At 39.6% G+C, this 9,468-nt stretch overlaps 1 pseudogene; it reads right to left on the bottom strand.

The window, feature by feature from the left end:
- Window positions 1-714: 714 nt before the first annotated feature.
- On the bottom strand, window positions 715-8,657 carry LOC146951948 (uncharacterized; annotated as a pseudogene).
- Between the last annotated feature and the right edge of the window lie 811 nt (window positions 8,658-9,468).

Here is a 9,468-nt window from a genome sequence, read left to right as displayed (position 1 = left end):
TTACTCCCTAGGATGATCTGTGGTCAATGGCAAGAATGAAAAAACAGAATGAAAATGAAAAAATGAAAAATACAAATAAAGAGCTCGCTAAGTTGAAAACCCGAAAGGGCGGCTTAGGTAAAAATGAGCACCCCGCTGATTGACAACCTATGAAGGCAATTCAGGCAAAAATGGGGCAATGAAAAGAATCTTTACTCCCCGGTGAATCGAAAACCCGAAAGGGCGGTTCAGGCAAAAATGGGGTTTGAAAATGAAAAAATGAAAGAATGAAATTTTGAAAAGCATTGACCACAGATGCGAACATCCAATGTTTACCCAGCACTGACACGCCTAGCAACGGCGACCTGTATCCAAGAACTTTCCAAGGGTTCCTCCTCTACAAGTTTTATTGCCCTCAGCCATGGTTTCGATATGTCACTCAACGACGGTCTCACCAAAGAGGTTTTCCCCTGTGAGTATGTTGCAGCACAAGCCACTACGTGCCCAATCTTCCAATGTTTTGTCTATCTCTGCGAAGCTTCTCTGTCAAATTACAAACCAATCATGCATTTCAAGCATTCATACATGCATAATCATGCATTTTATGCGCTCATTGTAACACCCCGTTTTCCCAACTTAAAAATTTCATTAAAATTATCAGAGTTCATCAACATAACGGAGCATCACATACATCAATACACCATTTAACAACAATATAATAATGGGTAAATACTATTTATTTAAGCAACCTGTCTTTATAAAATTCAATAATCAAATGCAGCGGAAATTTAGTTCGCAACGTCACATAAAATCTTGGCATAAAAGGCCACAACTTAACATCTCAAATAGTCTTCATAAAATGTTCAACATTTATTAAACAAAATACGTAACAAGGAAAACAATCATCAGACACCCCCATCCCGTTACGTATCAGAGCATCCTAGACGACACGAAGTGAGGAGTCTACTCACGAACACAGCTAGTCTTTATTACCTGCACATTACCCACGGTCGAGGCAACATATACGCAGAAGGGGTGAGATTTCACATTCATTAAAAACAAATAATAATTCATAAAAGATAACCAACAGCATATATCTAACATTAATATCATCATTTAGCCATCATTTAACGAGGTTAAGTAATCCACAACTTCATAGTTATTCGAAGGTAACATATTCATCTTAATTCACTCCATTTACATCATTATAAATAATGGGACAGCAACAACAGCATCAAAATGGCAACATCATCACAATATTCATCATTCATTTTTAGTTATGTTGACTCTACAATGCAACAACAACATCAACAACAACTTAGACAACAACAACATGCATGTGGTACCACCAGGGCATTAAGCCCCCATCGCTAAGGTCATATTTGGACCGTCGGGCATTAAGCCCCCATCGCTAAGGTCATAAAAACCTGTCAGGCATTAAGCCCCCATCGCCGACTATGCAACAACTCGACTCTAAATGCAACAATCTCATTTTTAATGTTAATTTAATTAGCAATTGATCCACATCAGTTCATTACATCAAAACAGCATCACTGGAACATCGTGTTTAGCAACATCATCTATAATATAAACATCAGGAACTAATTCATCAAAGATACGGGCGAAAGGACACAATTTCGCACAACATCAGGTCTGTACTGCACTAACTCGCAGTTGCGAGCTAAACAACTCGCAGTGGCGAGTTCAACGGGGCAACTCGCAGTTGCGTACAACATTGCTTGCAGTGGCGAGCTAAAAGGGTTACTCGCAGGTGCGAGTAGGAACGCTCGCAGTTGCGAGCGATGACAAAACAGGGTTCTGTCGGAGCTCTGCAACACATCTCAGCACTCGAATTCTCACTACCCAGCCCTCTAATTCATCACCAATCAGCATCTAAATGTGTTCTATGACTAATTAACATCTGTCTACATCAAACTACATCAAAATTCACCTAATTCTTCCACTTTTAATGATTTTTGACCTAATCCCAATCCCTTAAACCTACAACAATTGATCACTTCTATGAATTAAAACTTGTTAATAATGAGAGTTAGTCTCACCCTTACCTTAGATTATGATTCTGAAATCCAACAGCCGCGTTCTTCGTTCTTTAGGGTTCTCTCTGGTTTTCTCTTCTTTCTCTCTTCTTTCCTCTGTTGTACGCGTTCTAATTTTCTCTCCCAATTACAGACTTTTATTCTTTCCCTAATTGCTCTTCTCACCACAACTTACTCTTTCCCCTAGTAATTTAATTATTTCTACTAATAACAATATTTCTCCCCCACTTAAGAAAATACTTATATTATTAACATATCTTCTACCAATATATATATATACATATATATAATAATTCACATAATATTCTAATAAAAAAAAGCCATAAATCGCTTAAATATTAATTATGAAAAAGTGGGCGTTACAACTCTCCCCCACTTAGAATATTTACGTCCTCGTAAACGTACCTTGTTCAAACAACTCTGGGTAAGATTCTCGCATCTTACTCTCCAACTCCCAAGTCAAACTTTCACCGGCTGCTCCTTCCCAAACAACCTTCACAAGAGGTATCTCCTTGCCTCTAAGCCTCTTCACTTCTCTATCCTCTATTCTCACCGGTAGGGTCTCGATTGTAAGGTTATCCCTTACCTGCACATCATCTCTTGGAATCACATGGGATGGATCCGGCACATACTTCCGAAGTTGCGATACATGAAACACATCATGCAAGTTCGAAAGATGTGGTGGCAAACCCACCCTATAAGCAACCATTCCGACCCTTTCTGAAATCTGATACGGGCCAATAAACCTCGGAGTCAACTTCTTTGACTTCAATGCACGTCCAACACCCGTCACCGGAGTGACTCTCAAAAACACATGGTCTCCTTCTTGAAACTCAAGATCCTTCCTGCGCTTATCATGATAACTTTTCTGTCTATCCTGTGATTCTTTCATCTTTTCTCTGATTAACTTCACCTTCTCAGTAGTCTGTTGGACAATCTCTGGTCCCAATACCACACTCTCACCGGATTCAAACCAACACAACGGAGTTCTGCATCTCCGACCATACAATGCTTCGAAGGGTGCCATTCCAATACTAGCGTGGTAACTGTTGTTGTACGTGAATTCTATCAGGGGTAGATAACTATCCCAAGTTCCACCTTGCTCAAGCACACAAACTCTCAACAAATCTTCCAGCGACTGAATTGTCCTTTCCGATTGTCCATCCGTCTGCGGGTGGTATGCTGAACTTAACTTCAAATTAGTGCCCAAGGCCTCATGCAAACTCTTCCAGAACCTCGATGTAAACCTCGGATCTCTATCCGACACAATGCTTGATGGGACACCATGTAGCTTCACGACATTTCTAACATAAATCTCTGCTAGCTGGGACACAGGAAAAGTAATATTAATCGGAATGAAATGAGCCGACTTCGTCAATCTATCTACGATCACCCAAATTGCATCATTCCCTTTGTTGGTATTCGGCAAACTCGTCACAAAATCCATGGATATACTATCCCATTTCCATTCCGGAATCTCTAGCGGTGTCAATAACCCAGCAGGTTTCTGATGCTCAACTTTTGACTTCTGACAAGTCAAACATGCATACACAAATTGTGCCACATCGCGCTTCAAACCTGACCACCAAAACATTTTCTTCAAATCTTGATACATTTTAGCAGCTCCTGGATGAATACTCAAACTGCTTCTATGGCCTTCCTCAAGGATCATCTTCTTCATCTCATCATTATCAGGAATACAAATTCTTCCTCGAAACCTCAACACTCCTTGGTCATCAACCTTAAAGTCACTGTCTACAGCAGGATCGGTTGCGACCATTAAATCCACCAACTTCACATCTACTTTCTGCGCCTCTCTGATACTATCCAGAAATTCATTGTTGATCTTTAACATCCCCAATTTCACACTCCTTGGCGACATCTCGCAAACCAAACTCAAGTCTCTGAACTGTTCAAGCAATTCCATCTCTTTAACCATCAGTGCCGACAAGTGTAAAGTCTTCCTACTCAAGGCATCTGCAACAACATTAGCTTTACCCGGATGATAATTCAAACTAAAGTCATAATCTTTCAACAATTCGAGCCACCTTCGCTGTCTCATATTCAATTCCTTCTGATCAAACAAATACTTCAAGCTCTTGTGATCACTAAACACCTCAAATCTCGAACCATACAAGTAATGTCTCCAAATCTTAAGTGCAAATACAACTGCAGCTAATTCAAGGTCATGAGTAGGGTAGTTTCGTTCATGAGTCCTCAACTGTCTTGATGCATACGCAACCACCTTACCATCTTGCATGAGTACACCTCCCAAACCCAACTTGGACGCATCACAATACACTACAAAAGGTTCATCAGGTTTCGGCAAGATCAAAATCGGAGCCGTCGTCAAACGCTTCTTCAATTCGTTAAAACTGTTCTCGCAATGAATATCCCACACAAAGGTTTTACCTTTACACGTCAACTGCGTTAACGGAAGTGCTAACTTAGAAAATCCTTCAATAAATCGTCGGTAGTAACCCGCTAAACCCAAAAAGCTTCTAATCTCTGTAACTGACTTCGGAGTCTCCCATTGTGATACCGCTTCAACTTTAGATGGATCAACTGCAATACCACTACCAGAAACAACATGGCCAAGAAAACTTACTTCCTTCAACCAGAACTCGCACTTAGACAATTTAGCATACAACTTCTTTTCTTTCAGCACTTGCAAGACAATCTTCAAATGCTCAGCATGTTCTTCCTCTGTCTTAGAATAAATCAGAATATCATCAATGAACACAACCACGAAGCGATCCAAAAATGCATGAAAAATGCGATTCATATACTCCATAAATACACCAGGTGCATTACTAACACCAAAAGGCATCACCTTATATTCATAATGTCCATATCGCGTCCTAAAAGCCGTTTTCTGCATATCTTCATCTCTTACTTTAATCTGGTGATAACCCGACCTCAAGTCAATCTTGCTGAACACACGTGCACCCACTAACTGATCCATCAAGTCATCAATTCTTGGAAGTGGATACCTATTCTTTATAGTTACTTTGTTCAACTGTCGATAATCAATACACAACCTCATACTGCCATCTTTCTTCTTAACCAGTAACACTGGAGCTCCCCAAGGTGAAACACTTGGTCTAATAAACTTCTTGTCGAGTAGATCTTCTAACTGTTTCTTCAACTCAGCCAACTCAGAAGCTGACATACGGTAAGGTGTCATAGACACAGGCTTCGTTCCTGGAACAAGATCAATAGAAAATTCAACTTCTCTTTCCGGTGGCACATCAGGAATTTCATCAGGAAAAACTTCAGGGAAATCGCACACTACTTGTAACTTATCGATCACTGCTTGATTCTCCAAAGATAAGGATGCCATCAAGGAAAACATTAGGATTCCATCGCGTTCTAGCTGCTTCAACTGCTTAGTAGACAAAAACTCCGCGCCACTTTCCTCTTCAGCAGAAGAGAAACGCACCGACTTACTAAAACAATTAGTGAGAACATGGTTGTACTCTAACCAGTTCATACCAAGAATCACATCCATTCCACTCAAAGGTAGACATACTAAATCAATCTCAAAATCACGATCAAACATAGACAGGGGACAACGTAAACAGACGAGAGAAGTGGTCACCGAACCCTTAGCTGGAGTTTCGACAACCATTTCTCCATTCATATCAGACATAGCAAGGCCCATCTTAGAAACACAATCAAAAGCAACAAAACAATGTGTAGCACCAGTATCAATAATAGCAACTAAAGGAGTATCATTAATGTAGCAAGTACCTCTGATCAAACGATCCTCATTCTCAGTTTGAGTACCAGTCAAAGCAAAAACCTTACCCCTGGCCGGGGCCTTCTTTGGTTCAGTACACTGAGCAGAAATATGTCCTTTCCCACCGCAATTGAAACAAATAGTGTCATCGTGCTTGCATTCTGCAACTGTATGCCCTTTGACACCACAACGGTAGCACCCTCTCGTCTCAGTAGCACCACAAGCATTACTCTTGTGACCTTTTTCTCCACATTTGTAACAAACAATCCCAGCAGGAGTCTCATTCTTCTTAGGCTTCCTCTCATCATTCACTTTATGCTTGCCCTTATCAGCTGGAGTACTATAAGGCTTCCCACGATTCTGTTGCTGCTTACCCCTTCTCTCATTCATAATCTTATAATGAGCCTTCGAATCATCTTCCTAGATTCTGCACCTGCTCACCAATGCAGAAAAGTCACGGATCTGTTGGTAACCAATGGCTCGCTTAATATCAGGACGCAAACCATTCTCAAACTTGATACATTTAGAAAACTCAGCATTGTCTCCAGTATAGTGTGGATAGAACTGAGCCAGCTCCACAAACTTTGCCGCATACTCTGTCACCGACATGTTTCCTTGCTTCAGCTCAAGGAACTCGACCTCTTTCCTTCCACGAACATCTTCAGGAAAATACCTGTTTAGGAACTCTCCCTTAAACACAGCCCAAGTAATAGCCGCACCACCTTGCTCTAATTCAGGTAAAAGACCCACCCACCAGTCATCAGCCTCCTCAGATAGCATATGCGTACCAAAACGCACCTTCTGATCATCAGTACATTGCATAACCCTGAACACCCTCTCAATCTCCTTGAGCCATGCCTGTGCTCCATCAGGGTCGTACCTTCCTTTGAAAGTGGGAGGATGATTTCTCAGAAAGGCCTCCAACATCCTTACATCAGCATTAACACCAACACCAGCATTTGGTTGTTGTCCTACAGCTTGGGCTACAGCTTCCAAAGCAGCAGCAATCGCAGCATCATTTCTTCCAGCCATTCTAGTCCTCTTGTAACAGATAAGGTTTGCAGCCTCCAGATCTACTCTTCTTTACTGCACAACACACAACGTTTAGAATAACATAATAATGGTATTCCAATTGCTAAAATAACACAACTTGACTCACTATTTGGCCGGACGGACCGACCTGCTCTGATACCAATTGTAACACCCCGTTTTCCCAACTTAAAAATTTCATTAAAATTATCAGAGTTCATCAACATAACGGAGCATCACATACATCAATACACCATTTAACAACAATATAATAATGGGTAAATACTATTTATTTAAGCAACCTGTCTTTATAAAATTCAATAATCAAATGCAGCGGAAATTTAGTTCGCAACGTCACATAAAATCTTGGCATAAAAGGCCACAACTTAACATCTCAAATAGTCTTCATAAAATGTTCAACATTTATTAAACAAAATACGTAACAAGGAAAACAATCATCAGACACCCCCATCCCGTTACGTATCAGAGCATCCTAGACGACACGAAGTGAGGAGTCTACTCACGAACACAGCTAGTCTTTATTACCTGCACATTACCCACGGTCGAGGCAACATATACGCAGAAGGGGTGAGATTTCACATTCATTAAAAACAAATAATAATTCATAAAAGATAACCAACAGCATATATCTAACATTAATATCATCATTTAGCCATCATTTAACGAGGTTAAGTAATCCACAACTTCATAGTTATTCGAAGGTAACATATTCATCTTAATTCACTCCATTTACATCATTATAAATAATGGGACAGCAACAACAGCATCAAAATGGCAACATCATCACAATATTCATCATTCATTTTTAGTTATGTTGACTCTACAATGCAACAACAACATCAACAACAACTTAGACAACAACAACATGCATGTGGTACCACCAGGGCATTAAGCCCCCATCGCTAAGGTCATATTTGGACCGTCGGGCATTAAGCCCCCATCGCTAAGGTCATAAAAACCTGTCAGGCATTAAGCCCCCATCGCCGACTATGCAACAACTCGACTCTAAATGCAACAATCTCATTTTTAATGTTAATTTAATTAGCAATTGATCCACATCAGTTCATTACATCAAAACAGCATCACTGGAACATCGTGTTTAGCAACATCATCTATAATATAAACATCAGGAACTAATTCATCAAAGATACGGGCGAAAGGACACAATTTCGCACAACATCAGGTCTGTACTGCACTAACTCGCAGTTGCGAGCTAAACAACTCGCAGTGGCGAGTTCAACGGGGCAACTCGCAGTTGCGTACAACATTGCTCGCAGTGGCGAGCTAAAAGGGTTACTCGCAGGTGCGAGTAGGAACGCTCGCAGTTGCGAGCGATGACAGAACAGGGTTCTGTCGGAGCTCTGCAACACATCTCAGCACTCGAATTCTCACTACCCAGCCCTCTAATTCATCACCAATCAGCATCTAAACGTGTTCTATGACTAATTAACATCTGTCTACATCAAACTACATCAAAATTCACCTAATTCTTCCACTTTTAATGATTTTTGACCTAATCCCAATCCCTTAAACCTACAACAATTGATCACTTCTATGAATTAAAACTTGTTAATAATGAGAGTTAGTCTCACCCTTACCTTAGATTATGATTCTGAAATCCAACAGCCGCGTTCTTCGTTCTTTAGGGTTCTCTCTGGTTTTCTCTTCTTTCTCTCTTCTTTCCTCTGTTGTACGCGTTCTAATTTTCTCTCCCAATTACAGACTTTTATTCTTTCCCTAATTGCTCTTCTCACCACAACTTACTCTTTCCCCTAGTAATTTAATTATTTCTACTAATAACAATATTTCTCCCCCACTTAAGAAAATACTTATATTATTAACATATCTTCTACCAATATATATATATACATATATATAATAATTCACATAATATTCTAATAAAAAAAAGCCATAAATCGCTTAAATATTAATTATGAAAAAGTGGGCGTTACACTCATACATCCAATAATCTTGCTATACCATGCATACATGTTGCATATCCAACTGTCAAATGTCAATATCCAATGTCAATGTCAATGTTAATGTCAAATGCAAATGTCAATATCCAATGTCAATGTCAATGTTAATGTCAAATGCCAATGTCAATGTCAATGTCAATGTTAATGTTAATGTCAATGTCAATGTCAAATGTCAATGTCAAATGCCAATGTCAATGTCAATGTTAATGTCAATGTCAAATGTCAAATGTCAATGTTAATGTCAATGTCAAATGTCAAATGCCAATGTCAATGTCAATGTTAATGTCAATGTTAATGTCAAATGCCAATGTCAATTTCAATTTCCAAGCCAATGTCAATGTCAATGTCAAATTCAACTTTCAATTCAATTCAAATCAATGTCAATTTACTTTTGGGCCAACAAAAATGGTCATGTCTATTTTCAAATCAAGTCAATAACAATTTACCCTCAATTGGTATCTTGTTAAACCAGACTTTCAATTGGTATCTTGTTACTGGTCAAGTGCAAGGTTCAATCCAAAAAGAACCACTTGTACCTGCTTATATGTCTATGTTTCCGGTCAAACGGCAAGTTCGATCCAAAGAACAGTTTGTACCCTTTGCTTATGTTTTGTTATCGGTCAAACGGCAAGTTCGATCCAAAGAACAGTTTGCACCAACT

Source organism: Medicago sativa, chromosome 1 (genome assembly GCF_051527215.1).
Source record: "Medicago sativa cultivar Bolivia chromosome 1, Bolivia_mono, whole genome shotgun sequence".
NCBI lineage: Eukaryota > Viridiplantae > Streptophyta > Magnoliopsida > Fabales > Fabaceae > Medicago > Medicago sativa.
The sequence above is the reverse complement of the archived record's forward strand: the minus strand, read 5'-3'. Positions and strand labels throughout refer to the sequence as shown.